The sequence below is a fragment of the Malaclemys terrapin genome, chromosome 4 (genome assembly GCF_027887155.1).
Source record: "Malaclemys terrapin pileata isolate rMalTer1 chromosome 4, rMalTer1.hap1, whole genome shotgun sequence".
In the NCBI taxonomy this organism is placed as follows: Eukaryota; Metazoa; Chordata; order Testudines; family Emydidae; genus Malaclemys; species Malaclemys terrapin.
The window spans coordinates 65,334,695-65,353,139 of NC_071508.1; the positions used below are offsets into that span (position 1 = coordinate 65,334,695).

General features: G+C 41.1%; 1 protein-coding gene across 5 annotated transcripts in view; it reads left to right on the plus strand.

The window, feature by feature from the left end:
- Nucleotides 1-18,445, plus strand: part of BDNF (brain derived neurotrophic factor) — a 49,448-nt gene that overhangs the window by 17,872 nt on the left and 13,131 nt on the right. Inside the window, exon 1 of one of the 5 annotated variants that reach the window (XM_054024759.1) lies at nucleotides 3,179-3,406. The exons of 3 other annotated variants lie outside the window; for them this stretch is intronic. The gene's annotated coding sequence lies outside the window, so the exon portion shown is untranslated. Of the gene's footprint in view, nucleotides 1-3,178; nucleotides 3,407-4,273; nucleotides 4,432-18,445 lie in introns of those variants that run through there. One more of the 5 variants, XM_054024756.1, reaches the window with a different exon arrangement.

The following is an 18,445-nucleotide window of genomic DNA, read 5'->3' on the forward strand; positions in this document are numbered from 1 at the left end:
AACAGATGGTGTAAAGATAGCAAGAAAAGTTTTGTTGAGAAAAAAGACTCAAAAACCTACTGTGTTGGTTAAATACAGAATTTTTGAAAAAAGATTATTCCTTTTAAATATTGGCGTTTTACTGCTTCCGTTAACATTGTGAAAGGGAAGTTTAAGAACCCTTCAAACTACTGTATCATATAATTACAGTCTTTTAGGGTTTGGTCCTGATAGATCAATCAGTTTAATTCAGAACCCCAGCAAAGACAGAAACCAGACGTGCTTGCTTCTGCTTCTTCTATGTGCTATCTACTGCATCATTAGTGCCTATGGTATAGTTTAAATTTAAGTCAGCAAGACAGCACTGATCTTTGCAATCTCCTGTTGCTGCAGGGATAAATCAACATTACATTGATTGACAACCCTTATTTGTACTTTCTTTCTCTTTTGTTGAATAAAAAAAAGAGAGATAAGTTTATTTCATGTACACGAAAAACCAGTTTAATTATTTAGGGGGCAAAAGACTGGCAGTTTCAAAATAAACTTTGTATCTGTTGATGTGCCATGATAATGATTCCAAGAGCCTTGGAGAACACTAAGAGATGGCAAATTGATTGAAAGTGAAGTTTATCTGATATGGAAATAATTTCTTATTGCTTTGTTCCTTTCCATACAGCCTGCATTTTTGCTTTTTGTTTGAAATACCCTCTGTATGCTGTTGCCTGTAAAACCCCACTGGGGAAAAATGTATTCACCTGACACTGTTAGGTTATGAGACATCATTTTTCAGATGATAGTGAGGTGAAAATGTAGTAAGAGCACTCTTTATGGGTTCACCGGGGAATCAGTGTGAAATCTCAGGAGGTATAATCCTTGCACTAGGAATTTTGTAGGCAGTAGGCTATATATTTATAAAGCTGACAGAACATCTAAGAATGATGGGTAGATTTGCCCATGGGACTGCCTTTGTATTCTAAGTGTTGTTTCAAAAAATCTAATAAATTATGGGCCCAATCCTTTCATGCTTGCTCATGCAAAGCTCACGTTGAAGGTAATGTCAAAGCCTGGAAAATCAGGAACATAGACTGTATGGTAAACTTTAATATTGAAACCCAGATAGAGCATTATTTTCATTTCTCCAGCAGGACCTCCAAAGGCTGGCGGGTAATGATTCCCAAGGGGCTGGTTATGCCAGATAAGCATTGTCAGAGCACAGTGGTACTCTGACCATGCCTTGTCCCCCAGGTATGTCCCTATGCCATGGCAGAAGGCTGAATGGGGGTGGCAGAACCACCTGGAGATTCCTGCATGCTGGGGAATCCTCAGATGCCTGGTTAAATCAGCTTTATGGTCCTTTTTCACCACCAGAGCACAGTTCAAATTAATGTATCATGATTAATGATACCATAGTTTTTAAATGGCTGTAACATGGTTCATTACTCAGGTTAAAAACACTGGTCCTACCTATAAAGACAAGGCCAAAGCATGTTATAACATCTGGAAATCTATAGTGTCCTATCAAACCAGCCCCACAACATGGAAAAATTGCTGTGCAGATGAGCCCTTGAACTGTTTTCAAAAATTGTTTGACTCAACATAGTTTAGCCCCTCAATGTTAATGTAGGGCAGTCACCATTTTCACAAATGTCTTACAGTATCCCTGCTACCACCACCACTTCCAGACAACAGTTAATAGATGCTTCAGTGTCCCTAACCCAAGATTCTTGATACTGTTCATGTGCACATGTATTGCATTTAAGGGAAGGGATCTCACTGTAGAAATAAAATAGATGAATTAAATTAACACTAATATAACTTTTCAATAGCCTGCTGCCATTACATTTGACTGGTAGATCATTCAGATTAGTTGTTCTGAATGTGCAATATAAAAGAATGGGTGTCCTGTTCAAACCATTATTAAAAATAACTAAGTATGAATGTCCCTAATTGCAGGAGACAACCATACTAGTGCAGTTATATTTGTAAATGTGAATGGTCCCACAAAAGTGTGATCAAAATTCAAAAATAAAGTAGATGTGTTAACTGATGACTAATTTAAACAAGTCCCAGTAGAAGGTCACCTGTGCAATCCTCTTGTCTGCAAATTCTGCCCTCAGTTATACCTGTGTAACACTACTGAGAGAAATATGGTTGTACACGTGCGGCAGAGATATCCTTGAGGGCAGAAATGAAGGGTAGGTTTGTCCAGGTGTGGCTGAGGGCAGTATTTGGCCAGTGGAATTGTTATTATTGGTAATTATACACCAGACAGAAAGAACAGAGCATGATTTTTAGAGCCCAGGCTGAGTTTGCAGAGCTGGCAGTTTGAAAGGCCATATTTTTTACTTGTAGGGTGAGTTAGTCTGATCTGGAAATCATTGAAACAGTAAATACGGAACCCTTTTCAATATGCTACTAGACTTTTAGCTAAACCACATTTTAAAAAAAAAAGTCCAAGAAGACTTGTAATGTGGTACTTTACTAAGGTTTTTTAAACAGTTTTAAAAGCCATAGCAGGGAAATAAACTAAGTTAACCACATGTAAGCCATGCTGCTCCCCTTAACATATATCAAACATTGTTTTATGTAGAAGGCCTTAGGTATCCTCAAATTTCAAAAGCCTGGAATAGTCGTGACTCTTCTGATCTAATAAATGCAGGTGTTTCATAATAAAGGCACACAAGTTGTCCAAAGGCAAAAATGACTTACATACATTCATTAAAGCAAAACCTTGCAGTGCAGGCGAAGGGCCTGAGCCTACTGAAGTCAATGGGACTTTTGTCATTGACTGCAGTGACAACAGGTTCAGGCCTTAAGGTTTAAAAATGTATTTGCCTCATGGGAGAGATGATGATCCCCCCTTCGAAAATAAACTAACTCACCCTGTGCCTGTTTTGCGGGAAATGGGAGCAACTAAAGTGAGAACATCATAAACATGTGTAAGGCACTGAAACGAAACCCTGTTAATAAAAGATGCATCATTCTCAATGCATGGTATTTTGATTCTTGTAATCCATGCAGTAATGTGTCTATTAGAGGCAGCCAGGGTATCATATGACATACACGTCAAGAGTGTAGAGCAAGCGCTAGTGTGGCTTCCCACCCACACTCCCATTCAGAGCGCTAGAGGTCTGATGAAGCTTGAGCTAACCCTAGCGAGCGAGCGAGCATGAAATCTTTCTGTCTTTACCAAGATCAAATGGAGCTACTCGGTCAGGGGATGCCATTATTACCTCCACTATGCAATTTCCACTATCAATAATTTAATCTATTTGCTGCATAAACAGAGGGGGAAACCAGCAAGACAGATTTTTGAAGGGGGAAGAAAAACATCCCCCAAATCAGAGCCAATTTGGGAGTTTCGTCAGAGGTTCCACATGCAGCGCTGTTGATATTGACTTATACAAGTAGCCACTAAAAACAAAAGGTGGGTTTTGGATTTCTGTCTGTTGTTATGCCTCAGAGAAAGTCTTTAGGCTGTCTAGATTGTGCAAATATGCCCCTGCGTGTCTCCAGAAAGTGACTAGCGTAACGTTATCTGGAGCGTTCATTAATAAACAATGCTTGTTATTATCTTGATTGCATTTTTAAAAGCAAACTATGAAGGGGTCAGTGAGGGAGCTATATTTAAATGGATCTGGTTTGTTTACTATACTAACTAGTAAACTAATATTCTCCCGCTTTTAAGAGATTTAGGTGCAGGCGCAGGCTCCTGATGGGTTTTATTTTTATGTGGTTCTTCGTTGTCATTACTCGATTTCTCAGCGTTTCTTTGTAAAGTCAAACACGACTTTTGCCTTGTAGCGGGGACATAAAAGTTGCAAACTAAGAAGCTGGCAGTAGAGCTGCGTGAGCAGCTGGGGAAGCCAAAGTGTGTGAATCAGAATAATAACCGGGGGAGGGAAATTCTGGGGGTTCCCCCCTGGTATTAACTGATTGGAGAGTGTGTTACTAAGTAGCATAGAATAAAGGGACCAGGGGGGTTGTTGATCAGACCCCTTCGGGGCAAGAAGTTTAGGGAGACGGTGGTTGAGAGCGAGGTGCTCTTCTGAGTGAGGGGCTTGTCCCTCTAGACTGCGATGGAAGGGAAAAGGCGCGCGGTTCCTTTAAGCCAAGCAACCCAGCGCTGGTGTCTCGGGCTTGCTGGAGCTGCTTGCTGGAGACAGTTTGACCAATAGAAGCCCAAACGGAGATCTAAATAATTCCTGAGTGAGAAGAAGCCAAGGCAAAGGCTTGTGTGAGAGGCTCCTGCACCAGCCGGAGGGGTGGGGGGGGGGGGATCTGAGCCTCACAACAACTCTGCTGCGCTCCCACCCTTCATAAAGCTTTGATGAGACACTTGAGCTGCCTCCTGTGTTGCTGGGGCTGCAGGAGGCGGCTGGTGGGACTGGGCGGCTGGGAGAGGATGTGACTTTCCGGAGGGACCCGAGCAGGCTTTGTGTGGACAACAAGGTACGAGGCGTCTCTTGGCCCGAACTAACTAACTCTCCTTCGCCAGCGCGGCCGGCTGGCCGGGAAAGTTGAGTGTCAGGGCTGGGCACGGGCGGGGGGCAGCCAGGGCAACTTCTGGCTGGGCTTCCCCTTCCCCTGAGCCAGCCCCTGGCGCAGTATGAGCCCGGGAAAGGGGGAGAGGAGGGGATCCCGTGCAGAGGGGAGTGCCGGAGGGGGGGAGGATGGGCAGGAAGGGGGCCTGAGGGCGCGGCTAGGGGGATTTAAAGCTGGGGGAAGAGGAGGTAGGGGATCCAGGGCTCTGGGAAGCCGGGGGGGTTCTGGGGCTGGGCGGCCATAGGGGAGCGGATAGGGGATCCGAGCCGGGGCTGCGGAGCGAGGCTTAGTTAGGGGGTCCTCCCCGCTCAGGAGCCCTCCGGCCGCCTTTGTTCCCTGCAGGATCAGCTGGGCTGGGAGAGCGCCCCGCGGGCGCGCGCAGACACCTGTCTGCCCCGTGCGCCCGGCAGTGACTGGCAGGTAACAGGCAGCGCAGCTGGGCTTACTCGGAGGTGGGGGTGGCGCGATTCCCAGCCTGTCCCCTCCTCAGCCCCCACGGGGATGAAATCCGGTCTCCCGGCGGCTGCTCGGAGCTAGGTCCAGAGCAAAGGGGGACCCGAGAAGAATGTCTGGCCGCCAGGGCTTCCCCGTCGCCCCAACCCCTGGGAAAGCCTGGCTGGCATGTGGCAAAGAGCCCCGTGCGCTGTAATGGAGTCGGGAATTGCGCAGGGTGGCTGGCTGGCTGGGGGTGGGCTAGGGACGGGGATTCCCCTGCACAAAAGAGCTGCTCCCGGGCGGTGCAGCCACGGGCCGGCTCAGTAACACCGCTTGCAATAGCGCTGCTTCAGGGGCTGAGGCAATGAGCCTGTCACGGGGCGGCGGCGGCAGCCACGCCGGAGTTACGGCTGCAATACAAAACAGCCCCTATGAACACACACACGGTACGTGCGGTGGTGCGAAGGTTGGGAGCGAGCGAGGAGAGTTTTGGTGGGAAAGGTGGCCCTCTGCTGGCCGGTGGTTGAACAGCAGCTTGCAGCCGAAGGAAGGGGGGAGTGAGGATAGCTGTCATCACCTATCTCAATTCCCTGCTGGAGACTGGAAGGTCTTCCATGGATCTTCGCGAGCTACGAGCCCCTTCAGCCCGCTTGTATTCTACTAAAGCGTCGTAGTTAGCAAATGATGCACCCCTAATGAATGAGGGACATATAGCTGCATCTGGACAGCAGAAGTGAGATGTGGGTGCAGAGCGTGAAAGATCTGTTAACTTACGTGTATTGGCTTAACTGAACTTGCTATGAGGTCTTTCCCCCAGTCGGTATCTGCAATAACTAGTGATCACTTTCTGAGGAGAGTAAAGACATGTACTTGGACAGAGATGAAGGCAAAGTGGATTTCTAAGTGTCAGAGTAATCTTCCCAGTACTGTATCTCTTTCAGCAATAATAGTTTGCTGGTTACACTGATGTAATTCTGTGAACTAGAGTTGTATTGCTAAACCCCTTTTACAGTAGAACATACTGCAGGAAAAGCTGTAAAACAGCATAGTAAATACATTTGTGTGCAAACATTTTACATCTTTTCTTCATTGTTAAAATTTGATACTTTGCATTCTCACATTCAGGATTGGTTTTTTAATATAGCCATAAAAGTAATGCACGAGTTCTCATTGTTTGCTTTATGGCTTTAATATAGCCATAAAAGTAATGCATGAGTTCTCATTGTTTGCTTTATTCAACATTAGATTTCCTCCAGATTTAAGGTCATTTGGCTATGACATGGACAGCTTCAAGCTATTATAGCTGTAAGGAATTAAGCAGTGCAGTTTTGGCAGTGGGCATACACAAGTGTATGTGTAACATATTGCCTGAGATTATAAATTGAATGTTTGAGTGTAAGGAGAAGAAACTCATTGACCGCAGCTCAGAATAATGTATCTATACTATCAACTGAGGTACAGTAAGTGAATGGAAAGATACACTTGTTGAAATGTAACCTTTACTGGAATTTAAAACATGTTGGTTACCATAACTGGAATTCCAATGCCATAAAGTCTTTGTCCTTTTCATCAACTTTGTGTTAAACTGAAGAAAGAATATGAAAGTGTTCAGTAAATAATTAAACTGATTATACACTGTGCATTCAATGAAGAAGAGAACTCTTCAGGGTGTAAAAGTTTCTATCTTTGAGTAAATTAGATAATAGCTATGTGTTCTTTCTTTTAAGAATTGGGAAGACGGTAAAATAATGGTGGTTTTTTTTCTGTCTTTGTTTTAATTTCATGGCTAAATTGAAAATAGTTCTCTTTCCTCTGGAAAAGAATTAGCATTAAATGGTAAGTGGTTTTGGATGGTCAGAACTGAATTAATGATTTGGATACCTTGCAATATCCTACTGATTTTTTTAAAATATAATTTTACAAGATTAAAAGAGTAATGTGTTATAATCATGGACATCATCCTTTTTAATTCCAGAGATGCTATTAGTGTCTTCACTTGAACATTAAAGTTTTTTACAATGTACATTTTACTTTCACTTTATTATAGGTTGCTGTTTTGAGGTTATTACCATTGTGAGATCAATAGTCATTACTTATTTATGCTTCTAGTAACTGAATTTTAATGTATGCAGGGAATCTATCCTGGTAATATATTCTCTTCAGCAAGTATTTGTGTATCTGTAATTCATGGTTTGATAAAAATACATATACATGAAAAATCTATGGTATTTCATATATATCCACACATACAGGGTCAGGCTGTGTACCTCTTGCTTATACACATGAACAGTTAGTCATCCAACTAGTCCCACTGATTTGGGGTGGGTAGATGTTCACCAGCATGAGTAAGAAGTTTGTAATCTGGTCCTTTATTTGTATGTGTTTAATCAGTTACCTCACAGTAAAAGGTCATAATATTGATGTAGGGCCACTTTCTCATCCCTTAATCACATTGAATAGTAGTTTAGTCCTTGAATAGTCTGATTGGAATCAATGGATCTACTTGCAGAGTAAGACACTACTTAATGTGAGTATGGCTATCAAAATTGGCCCCATAGCATTTGCATTACTATGGGCCCAATGGTGGCCTGGTTTGTATAGCTGTGCAATGATGTAAGTGGGTATAATGCTTCCTGCAGCCATGTGCTAGCTATTTGAACCATGGGTAGACGTGCAGGAGGAGACAGTCTTCACAGAGGCATTACATCTCCTCCCACTGCACATGTGTGGTGCTTTAGCTGTGCAGATAGACCAGATGCAGGGTCCCTGTCCCTCAGACTGTGGGGGAACCTGTGAGGCACATTGAGACTCTCTTCTGGTCCACACTTGGAGCAGCACAAGAGCATGCTGCCCCTTACTCTGGGCTCAGGGCAAAGCCACAACTTGGCCTCAAATATAAAATCACTTGAAAAGTGCTGATAGTCACTGTTAGTTAACACACCCAAGAAGAGCCTTTCTATAAGGCTCCATAACATGAACCAATTTTCTGGCATAGTACTTACCACCTACCACTTAATGTTCAACTTCAGTGAACCACAGCTGGGAAAACCCATTTATAAATATTATGCCTTCTGTTCAGACCCACAGTATTCTTTGCTTTCTAGCACTGCAGAGAGGATGCCATCATTATAAGGCTGTAATGTCAGGTTAAAGCAAGCTGTAAGGATCAACAACATTTTAATTCTTATCTGAATAACCCTCCTGGTATAGGGGAGCAGGGTAGAGGGTGAAGGGTAGGGCAAGAAGTGTATATTGTATTTTGTAGGGGGATGAGCAGTCTAAACTGAAAAGGCTGGCTCTCATCAATATGCTTTCAAACATAAAACACATTCGTTTATATGTTGCCACAGGAGGACTGCACGACCCAGCTGAAAACGCAGTACAGAGTTACATTTTTAAAATTCATCTTTCTAATGTGCAGTCAAGACACACATAGGAAAATAAACATCCAATAAATCTTTTTTAAAGTCGCACACATAATGAAGATCCAGAGCTGAAAGTAGCCTCAGTTTTAACTTATTATCTCTCCAGTACTTTCTCACTATAAACAATAGAACATAATAGCTGAAGAGGTGGAAGAAGTTGCACTGTTAGCTCAGTTAATAGGTCCTCAAGGGTGCACATAGAAAAGCAGAAGTCAAGGAGAAGTTATGGGCAGAAGAATCTCAAATTTTGTGTGTGTAAACCTGAGAGTGGAGATCAGTGAGCTTTCACACTGCTATAGTGAGTACACTACTGCTTTCAAAATAAAAGGCCCTCAAGTTTATTTTAAGTGTCTGCCTCATAGATTTATATAAATGGCTGAAACATAGTTTTAAGCATGTGTCGTCTGCCTACAGTGAAAATCTCGTGTTATGCACTGCGTGGGGTAGTGGAGTTTCTGACATAAGCAGATATATCCTTTTAGTAGAGTAATTACTAACTTGTCTTGACTTGTTTTCAAATGATTGTTATGCGCACTCCTAATTGCAAAATTGCTGTTTAATTGAAAGGCTCTCTCAATCATCTCTTAAATCAGTTCATATGCTGGCACACTCTGTGATATCAAACAGTGAACTGCATTTTAAATAGGTGTTTTTAAAAATAGTTAAAGTTGAGTACTAGCCTTTTAATTTTTCTTTTTAAATATTACTGAAATGAGAAGTAGTGGAATAAATTACAGTCTCTGGTTCCAAAAAAGGAAAAAGGTGAGTAATATCCCCTTTGACGCCTCTTATCGCAGTGAACAAGCAGTACAGGTGTGCTTTTAAACAAGCTGACTGGTGTGCAGCTGGAACTGAGACTGACAGCTGGTAAGCTGTGACCACTGTGTTATCATGCTGACCACTATTGTCTCATTGTTGGCTTGTGCTCCCCTATCTAACTGTTTCCATCTGTCTCTTGTCTCAGAGCTGGATTGTAAAGTCTTTGGGGTAGGGCGCTGACTTCTTGTACTGTGTTTGTACAGCACCTAGCACTATGGGATCCTGGCCATGATTGGACTCCTAGATGCTGCCACAGTAATAATGTACATTAACTACACGGTGCATTCAAACAACTTGCTCTTATACTGACTAAATTGTGTAATTGATGTTGCCAGATAAAATCCTTATGCCACTTGGAGGCAGACTTCTTTAAATACTAGAAGAGACAGCATCAGAGGGAAGAAAATATTTTAGTTTTTGGACTAGACAGGTGTGTTTATAGGACAGCTGTTCTGTTGGAATACCACATAGCATTATTTTATGCTAGGCATGTATTGCTATAATTTTAGGTCCTGATCCTTCAAACATGTATGTGGTAACTATGCTCAAATGAGAAGTCTCACTGACATCTCTGCAAATATTCACATGAGTAAATGTATGCAAAAGTGTGTTTGCTGGTTCAGGGTCTTAATTTTTCACTTTCTTCACAATACTGGGACAGATCCTCAGCTGGTGTAAAATAGCTGCATTGATTTCAGCTGAGCCAGACTGATATAAACTAGCTGAGGATCTGCAAACATATTGAAGATCTGATTACATTAACCACATATTTGCTAGTCATGCTATATCAACTTTGTTAAACTAGGTGTGTAAAATAAAAGTATCCCAATTTCAATCACAGTAAGTATTAATGCCAATTCTTTATAAATCACTCAAGTATACAAAGTGAAAAGGAAGGGAGGAGAAAACAGGTTGTTTTTATTTTGTAGTATAAACAAAGGATTTGCTAGGATGATACTGAGTAGATGTATTATAGTCCTTTACTTACTCTAATATTACCAGTCCCAAAATGATGCATTATCTAGGCATCACTAATTGCTACAGCTGTCTGAAGATGAGTTCCATTGGACAACTAGGAAAAGCAAAAGAAGACTTCATGTAGTAACTTTTCATGCATTCGTGTCATCATGCTGCAGTAGTTGTATATTTACTTCATTAAGAATGTAGTATCTTTCCATGAAGTAATTGTCTTTTAAACTAGTTAATTAAGACTTAATTTCCTACCATGGTAATTGTGTACAGAATTGAAAGCATGACAATCCATATGATTTTTTTTCTTTAAAGTCCTCTAAAATGCTTGAAATGTAAGGGCTCTTTATTCCATAAAGGTGCCTTAATTTTGGGTCTATTAAATCTATTTGCCTTTTTCTGTATACTCTGACAGCAAAATGCAGAAATCATATTACTTAATTTCAGACTGTATTATAAATTTAAAGAAAAATAGGGACATTGCTTTAATTTCAGAGTAGAATAATTACAAGAAGTAATTCTAGGGGATAAAAAGAATACTTATTCTAAATTCTAGAGAAGTATTTGTAGATCCGAGTAGCTCAAAATCTGAACTACTACCGCCACCTAGAGATAAGTTCCACACATTTGCCAGATATGCCAACAACTTTTTGTGTGTGCAACTCTTGAAAACTGAAGGCTATTAATCTTGCCTGCTCTGAGTAGACAGAAACTAAGTTTAGCAGTGCATGGTGTCTTTGTTTTTAAAATATTTATGCATTAAAGTCGTGTCTATGACTTTTCTGATGAGGCAGATAACTAATCTTCACATAGTCCTCTTTATGCAGTGTAAACAAATAAACAAGAAGGATCATTTTCAGTAAATCAGATGCCTACTTAATTTTATATTATTACTAGGGAAATATTTGCAAGTTAATTTTCTCTGGGTTTGTTACAGGTGTCATTGAGACTCGATTACATGTTCAAAGCATGCACCAAATACCTGAGCAAAATCCCTTTAAGGATTTGATTTTTCGTTTACGTGAAAACTCATTTAAAATAATTTTATTGTGCATGAAAGTTTTTTTAATAGGAATTCTAAGAATTTTTTGAAGCTGTGACTCTGCATTGACGTAAATTGCAAACCTCCCATTGATTTGAAAGTGGCTGAAATTCTGAACCCAGTCTTTAAATACAGTATTGAAGTTGAACTGGGGGAGGGATATGCAGATGTGTGTTTACCTCCTCCATACATTGGACAATGAAGAGTGGATTCTTCCATTCTATGTGTGGCTGGCTCAGAGAAACCCAGAATGAAGGAGGGCAATCACAATTTCCCCTCTTAAATGTTTCATATTTCCTTCTGGCTGGTGGAAATTATAGTACTTGCCTTCCGTTTGGGAGTATGTGCTTCCCTGGTACAGCCATCAGGAGTTGTTTATACAAAACACTAGAGTATCTTTCTGCACTCCCTACCTCGCAGAACCCATATAATCTTTTTTCTGAATATTTCTCCCTGACCACACATAGGAGACTGGTTTCAGAGACTTAAAAGTAGACTTAAGATAACCTAGCTTAAAGGCTGTATATTGGCTTTCAAAGATGTCTCAGAGATTGAGGCCCCCAACGCCCACTGAATTCCAATGGAAGTTGAGAATCTAACTCTTAGGCCTGGTCTACACTGGGGCGGGGGAGAGGAGGAATCAATCTAAGTTACGCAACTTCAGCTACGTGAATAACGTAGCTGAAGTCGACGTACTTAGATCAACTTACCGCGGTGTCTTCACTACGGTGAGTCAACTACTGCCACTCCCCCATCAACTCTGCCTGCACCTCTCGCTGAGCTGGAGTACAGGAGTCGACGGGAGAGCACTCAGGGATCAATTTATCGCGTCTAGACTAGATCCGATAAATCGATCCCCGCTGGATCGATCGCTGCACGCCAATCCAGCCGGTAGTGAAGACATACCCTTAGGCAACTTTGAAAGTCCCAGCCATTAGTCTATAATATTTACTTAGCATCTTGTCTTTCTAAATGATTATTCTGGTTATTTCTCAGAATCTTTAGAACCTACGATTACAGTCACACACTATATTATGGTGGATGACTGATCTATGTTTCCTAAGTTTCTCTTGGGATTCAAGGAGTTATTGTGATATAAAGAGAATCCTTTATATTCAGGTTAGGAGCACAAATGCAGGAGCCTTATGCTATGCTATGCTACATTATAGAGAGTTATATGGTGAGTGTTCACTGTATCAAATTATGATCTCAGATATATGAGAGGCTCCCATTGATTGCAGTTCAAGTCATGCATGCACATCTGAGAGCAGAAGTTGGCCTGTTACAATAAAGGTAGCCATATAGGTACACATATGTATGCAGTGTTGTGTAAGAGTAGGTTGCTGGCAAAAAATGTATGTCTAAATTGTAGGGAGAACTCTTGATGAAAAATATCATTATACAAACATATGGGTTTAAAAGACCTCAAAACATGCTTCTGCATCATAATTATTTATATAGCAGCAAGCATTGGACTAAAATCCTTTTCCTCTCACCCTAACCAATGTGCATGGGATCTTATATTAAGTGTCTAAAGGAGATGGCAGAATCAAATGTACAACCTCCTGTCAACCCTACTACGTGTTATGTCTTATCCAACATGATCAAAACACTGCTTTATTTGAACATAAGAGCTCCTGAAGAAATACAGCATTGTTTAGAACAGGGGCTAAACACCATAATCTCTGGATTCTTTAACCAGCTTTGTCAATGACTGTTTGAATTTGGGTACATCCTTAATCTCACTGGGGCTTAGTTGTCCATCTCTGAAATGGACATATACCCTGTAAGGCACTTCAGTGCTTGAGATCCTGAGATGAAAAATAATTAATTATATATATATATTTAGCTTTATTCAAGGGCTGAATTAATGAAATCAGTCACTCCCTCTTAAGAATAACTGTGTCCCCAAAATATAGTTGCTAGTGTGGATATTCTTGGCAAGGGCTCCTGGTCATCAGTAGGACTTGATTCTTGGTGTTCTCAAATAAATGAGTCTGCTGGCTTCCTGCTCTCATACTTGTATCTTCAATTGATATTTGTGCTCCTCATGAGTTGATCATCTGATCTGATTAGGACATAAATGCCAAAAGACAAATGGTTGTAATAGGCTTCACTCTGAATGCTGACAACTGAATCCAAGGGGGAAGAAAAACCACACACAACTCCAAGTTGGCAATTAAGTCTAAACCAGCGTCCAAGATCCAAACACAGATGAACTATGGTGAAGTCCTGAACTTCATGCTACCCTTTATCCTTACTGTCCTTCAGATCTGGTTTTGATTCAGCCCATTAGGGCTGAACACCTCTGAACTTCCATAGGGTTTGGATCCAGATATAAACTTTACGGCTTGTGACAAAGTCACAGATTATCTTTTCACTGCAAAATATTGGAATCTTGGTCAGCAAGGAGGTCCTTGTTTTTTTTGTTTTTTGTTTATGAGAGGCAAAGAGAAGTTTTGCAAAGTTTATTTCTGTATGAGGGAAACAGCCTGGAATATGCAGGATGCTCTTAAAGGACACAGTAGAAAGGAGAGCTAAGCAATTGTTTATCCACATGCACTCAGTAGGGGGAAAACATCAGGGCAATACAACTGCATTGCATGTAACAGCGCAGAAACATCCAGCACCATAATGGTGGTACTCATAAACAAAGGTACCTAGTTTTCCTTAACAAAATCTGGTTTGTTAAAGAGCCCTGTCCCGTATCTCGGTGACATGTTTTCCTTGGAGCACGGGCCAAATGATGCAGTGTTTTTAAGTCCCTCTTAAAGTTGACCTATAAAATTATCATAACATTTACCAACCCTGGCACAAAATTTACTTTTCCAGCTTTACAATGATAAAGATCAATAAAAAAAACTAATGAGGATTTATTTGCCCATTCAAAACCAAAAGTTCACACAGGACCAGTGAGAGAATAAGATTCTGCAAGACTACGTGGAATAATAATGTGATATAAGGCTGTAAGAGAGCTGAGCCCTAAACCTCTATGAAGTCTCTGCCTATGGTTTTGGCAAATCTAAGGGTGACAGTTCCACAGAAGTAGTGCAGAAAGCTTAATCACCTGGATTTGTTTTAGCTTGGTTCATCATTGACCTTTTGCTGAATAGAGCCCCTAAATTGTATGAGAATATTAAAATCATGCACTTGGAAAATTCTTCTATAACCTCCTTGCTAATGGGCCAGTAGCCATTAAATGAGAAATGGAAAACACGACAGAGTAAAGCCAGGAAGGGGTTTAAACAAAGGCTGCTCTGAAGCAAACAGATTTAGGGCCAAATCCTGATGGGTGCAGAGCACCTGAAATTTACTTCTGTAATCAACTTCAGCTCACTGGGAATTGATTTTGCTGGGAGTTGCAAGTTCTTAGCACTTCTGATGATTGGTAATCTTCAAGTGTACCCCAAAATGTGATCCATTGAGTTCTGTGATATGACCCAGGGCCCTCTTACCTTTGAATAGAGATGTGGCCTTGGAGATGATAGAATCCAATATATCTTGATTTTTTTCCATTCCTTGGATCAAGATGGAGCTCTGCATACTGGGTCTCATCCTCTCCCCAGGATGTATCTGTATTACAGATACGGCGACTCTATTCTTCTCCATTTTAAATAAATTAAGTGGTGAGCCTCACGTTCCTGGCAAAATATTATGCAGTCCTCCTAGGGCAATGTTTTTTGCAGCCCTGGCTATCACCTACTTGTGCAGTAATTGTTCTACATGTGAATAGTTATCTCCGGCTTTTCTTAAGCTGCTTTCACTTGGAGCGTAATCATTGTGTATGAGCCACAGAAGCTGTGATGTGTCTCAAATCAATACTCTGGAAGAGCTGCCTCAGCATAGAGGAGCATGTTTCTACATTAGCATGTCATTTCAATCTTAACAATCTATATTTTTTATTTTGTTGTTGAGCCCACATATTAGAAGCACGGAGATCAGGCTAAAAACTGAAGTGTGGAGGGGCGAGTGAGGAAAAAAGCCATATGGCAAGAGCAGGAGGTCTGGCCACCCCACCTTGGGCTCGTGACAACATGCCCTACATTTAACCTACAGTCAGGAACTAATTAACAACACAGATGGGAGTGAGCTAGCATATGTATTCAAAATAATACCCCTAAGGTTTTAATCAGCAGCCCTGCCTCTTTCTGAGTAAGAAACAGAGTGAATCCAGTGTTGCTAAAGAGAGCTTTGCAAAATGTATGAGTAGTATGTATGGGTAGACTATGTTCTGTAGTGGCTAGAGCAGGGGACTGGGAGTTGGGGCTCCTGTGTTCTTTTCCTGGCTCAGCACTGATTTGCTTTGTGACGTTAGGTAAGTTACTTAAATCTCTCTGTGCTTCAGTCTACCCATCAGGAAAATGGGATTTTTAATACAATTCCTCCCTCACACAAGTGTTGTGGGGCTTAGGCTTAGTGTCTGTAAAGCACTTAGAGATCTCAGATGACAAGCGCTATAAAAATGTTAGAATTTATACAAGTAGGGAGGGACTACAGAGATTCAAATACTCGAGCTGTGTCCTCATGCACTTAATTTTTTTAGGAGTAATATCTCTCATGAGTTAGTGAACCTGATTCTTTGTTTATCTGTCCATATACAGAGCTGTTTTCTATTTCTGATGGGAAGGTTATTTCTGGGTAGCCCACATTGCATCCTTTTGTGTGGCTTTTTTTGTTTTTTGTTTAGTTTTTGTTTGGAATGGGGAACCATTATATTTTCCTCAGTTAATGTTTGCTTCCTCATTCTCTTCAGCTATCTGAACAGAGGCTCTCCTTCCCTGGAAAGCAGCAGAATCTGTGGGAAAGAGTTGGCCCTGAAGCCGCTTCATAGATATATGTTACTTAATTGCTTTAAAACGTGTGTGCTTCCCTCCGTTTGGAGCGGTCTTGCAACAAGAGCTGAACCTTGGCAACAAGACCACCTCCCCTCCTCCCCGAACTGTGTTTGTGTGTGGATTTCCCAGAAGCAAAGCATTTCTAAGTGGAGGGTGGAGTGTTAGATTGGGACAGGCTATCTTTTATGTATCACTGCTTACAGGTATGTTAGAGCTACTTGTACACTTCTACAAATAGTTATAGGATACATTTTGGGGGGAGATTCTTGTTTGGGAAGCCATCTACACTTCAATCAGCCACCTTTGTTACATAGTTGTACTGAAAAGATAATCATTCACAAATATGCATCTGTCCCTGAGGAGTCTTGAGTGTGAGGAGTCTGTCTCACTGGAACCTGTCTTCTGTATGGCAAAAGATTGTGCTACTCTGATGCAGCTGTTCAGGTGGTAACCTCATTTAATTTCATTCCCACAAGATCAGTCCATGGAAATACTGGGCCATAGCCTCAGCTGGTGTAAATCAGCATAGCTCCATTTACCAGTTTACACTAGCTAAGGATTTGGCCCCCTAAACCCTTCTGGGATTTACCAGAGCAGTGAACCTTTTAATTCTGATGGAAATGATGTCTCAGGGTAGCAGGGAACCTGTCACTAGATCTAGTAACAAGTATGAAATAAACCTGTGTTACCACTTGCTGAATTAACTACCATGGAAAACTCGGGGGGGGGGGGGACATAAGTTTATTAATAAACTATAAAAAAAACAGTTGCTCAGGCAAGGGGCAAACACACTTTTTTTTTTAATTTGTAGGGAAATAAATAATTTAAATGTTCCATCTTTATAGAAATACAAAACAGCGGAATGTTCCTTCAAGAAAAGAAGTAATTTCATTTACATTTGGGAGCAAGGACAGGGGGCTGACAAAAGAGTTATCTGACTCTTACCCTGTATTTTCTGTAAGGCTACTGTTTTGTATTCACTAGAATATATTAAAAAAACAAAAACAAAAAAAAACACCTTGATTTACCACAATGATACTGTGGACTCTACTGCATGATGCTTGTAATCAGAAATTATAAATCATCATTATAATTTTTTTTTAAAAAAAGAGTGTGCTCTGTATCCAAATGTCTGTATTGCAATTCTGGTAATATTTTAATATTGCTACTGGTGAGTAACATGTTATCTTCAAAGATTCAAAGCATGGAATCAAAGGGTGGAACACATGCAGCAATTCCCTGCATGCTGCTTTAGTGCCATGACAGAGGTGGTTTAGCTTTCTAATGAGTATGTCTGTGTTCAACAAAAATTCATCACCATGGCATAGACAATGGAGGCTTTTCAAATTTCCTGAGCTCAAGCACTAACCAATCAGATTGTTGCTAACAAACTAATATTGTCCTTTACATTCCATGGAATTTTGGACTCCTGCCTTTATTGGATTCCCTGAAGCCACTCTGGAACCTGAATGTAAGCTTTAATCCTTGCCCATATATGGAAAGTATCCCCACAGAGATGCCATGCTGATGAATGGACCGAGCATGTTCTGAGAGAAGTCCAAACGTGGGGTGAATGGATAGAAGATGACTGTGAACACCACTAACAAATACAGGCACAGTTTACGTTAATACCTGTCAGAGCTCTGGTAACAGTCATTTCCAGTTTTTGGATCATGATCATCACAGCAAACTGTTGATTTACTTCATTTTGAGGACTGACTATGGCTAACAGCAAGATATCCAGTCAGATATTCTGTCACCTAGATCAATGCCACACACAGTCAAGACCTCAACATAGGTAAGTATCTTGCATAGAACAAATCTGTGTAGTGTCCCTACTGCTTTCTTCCTATCTAGAAAGCACACTGAGGGCCAGTTGAGGCTGTACAGCCTTGTCTGTCTGCCCATATCATGGGGCAAATGTGTCACCTGAGCATTATGCTTCCTAACCTTTAGTCCTCCTAGCAACATGAGCCATGCATTGTCTATTGCTTATATCTGATCCAAACTGCCACCTATGTGGCCTTGTAGGTGGCCAGAAAGGAATTAGAGCTTGCAGCAATGTTCTTATATGGGAGGATCTGCAAGCTTTCCCATTGCTGATAGGCGACCTAAGCACCCAACAAAACTGGTATGACAACTCATGTGCTGGCATGATCGTGGCTGCAATCCAGCTAGGCATGAGTTTCAGCACTAATGGCTCTTAAGGTTGCCAATTTTGGTTGGATGTATTCTTGGAGATTTCATCACAACATAATCTTTAATTAAAGATTAATCTTTAATTCCTGGAGACTCCTGGACAATCCGGGAGGGTTGGCAACCCTAATTTGGCTATTGAAGGAGAGCAAATCATGGCTTGTTCATTGATTGAGAAGAGAAAACTACCCTCATTGTGG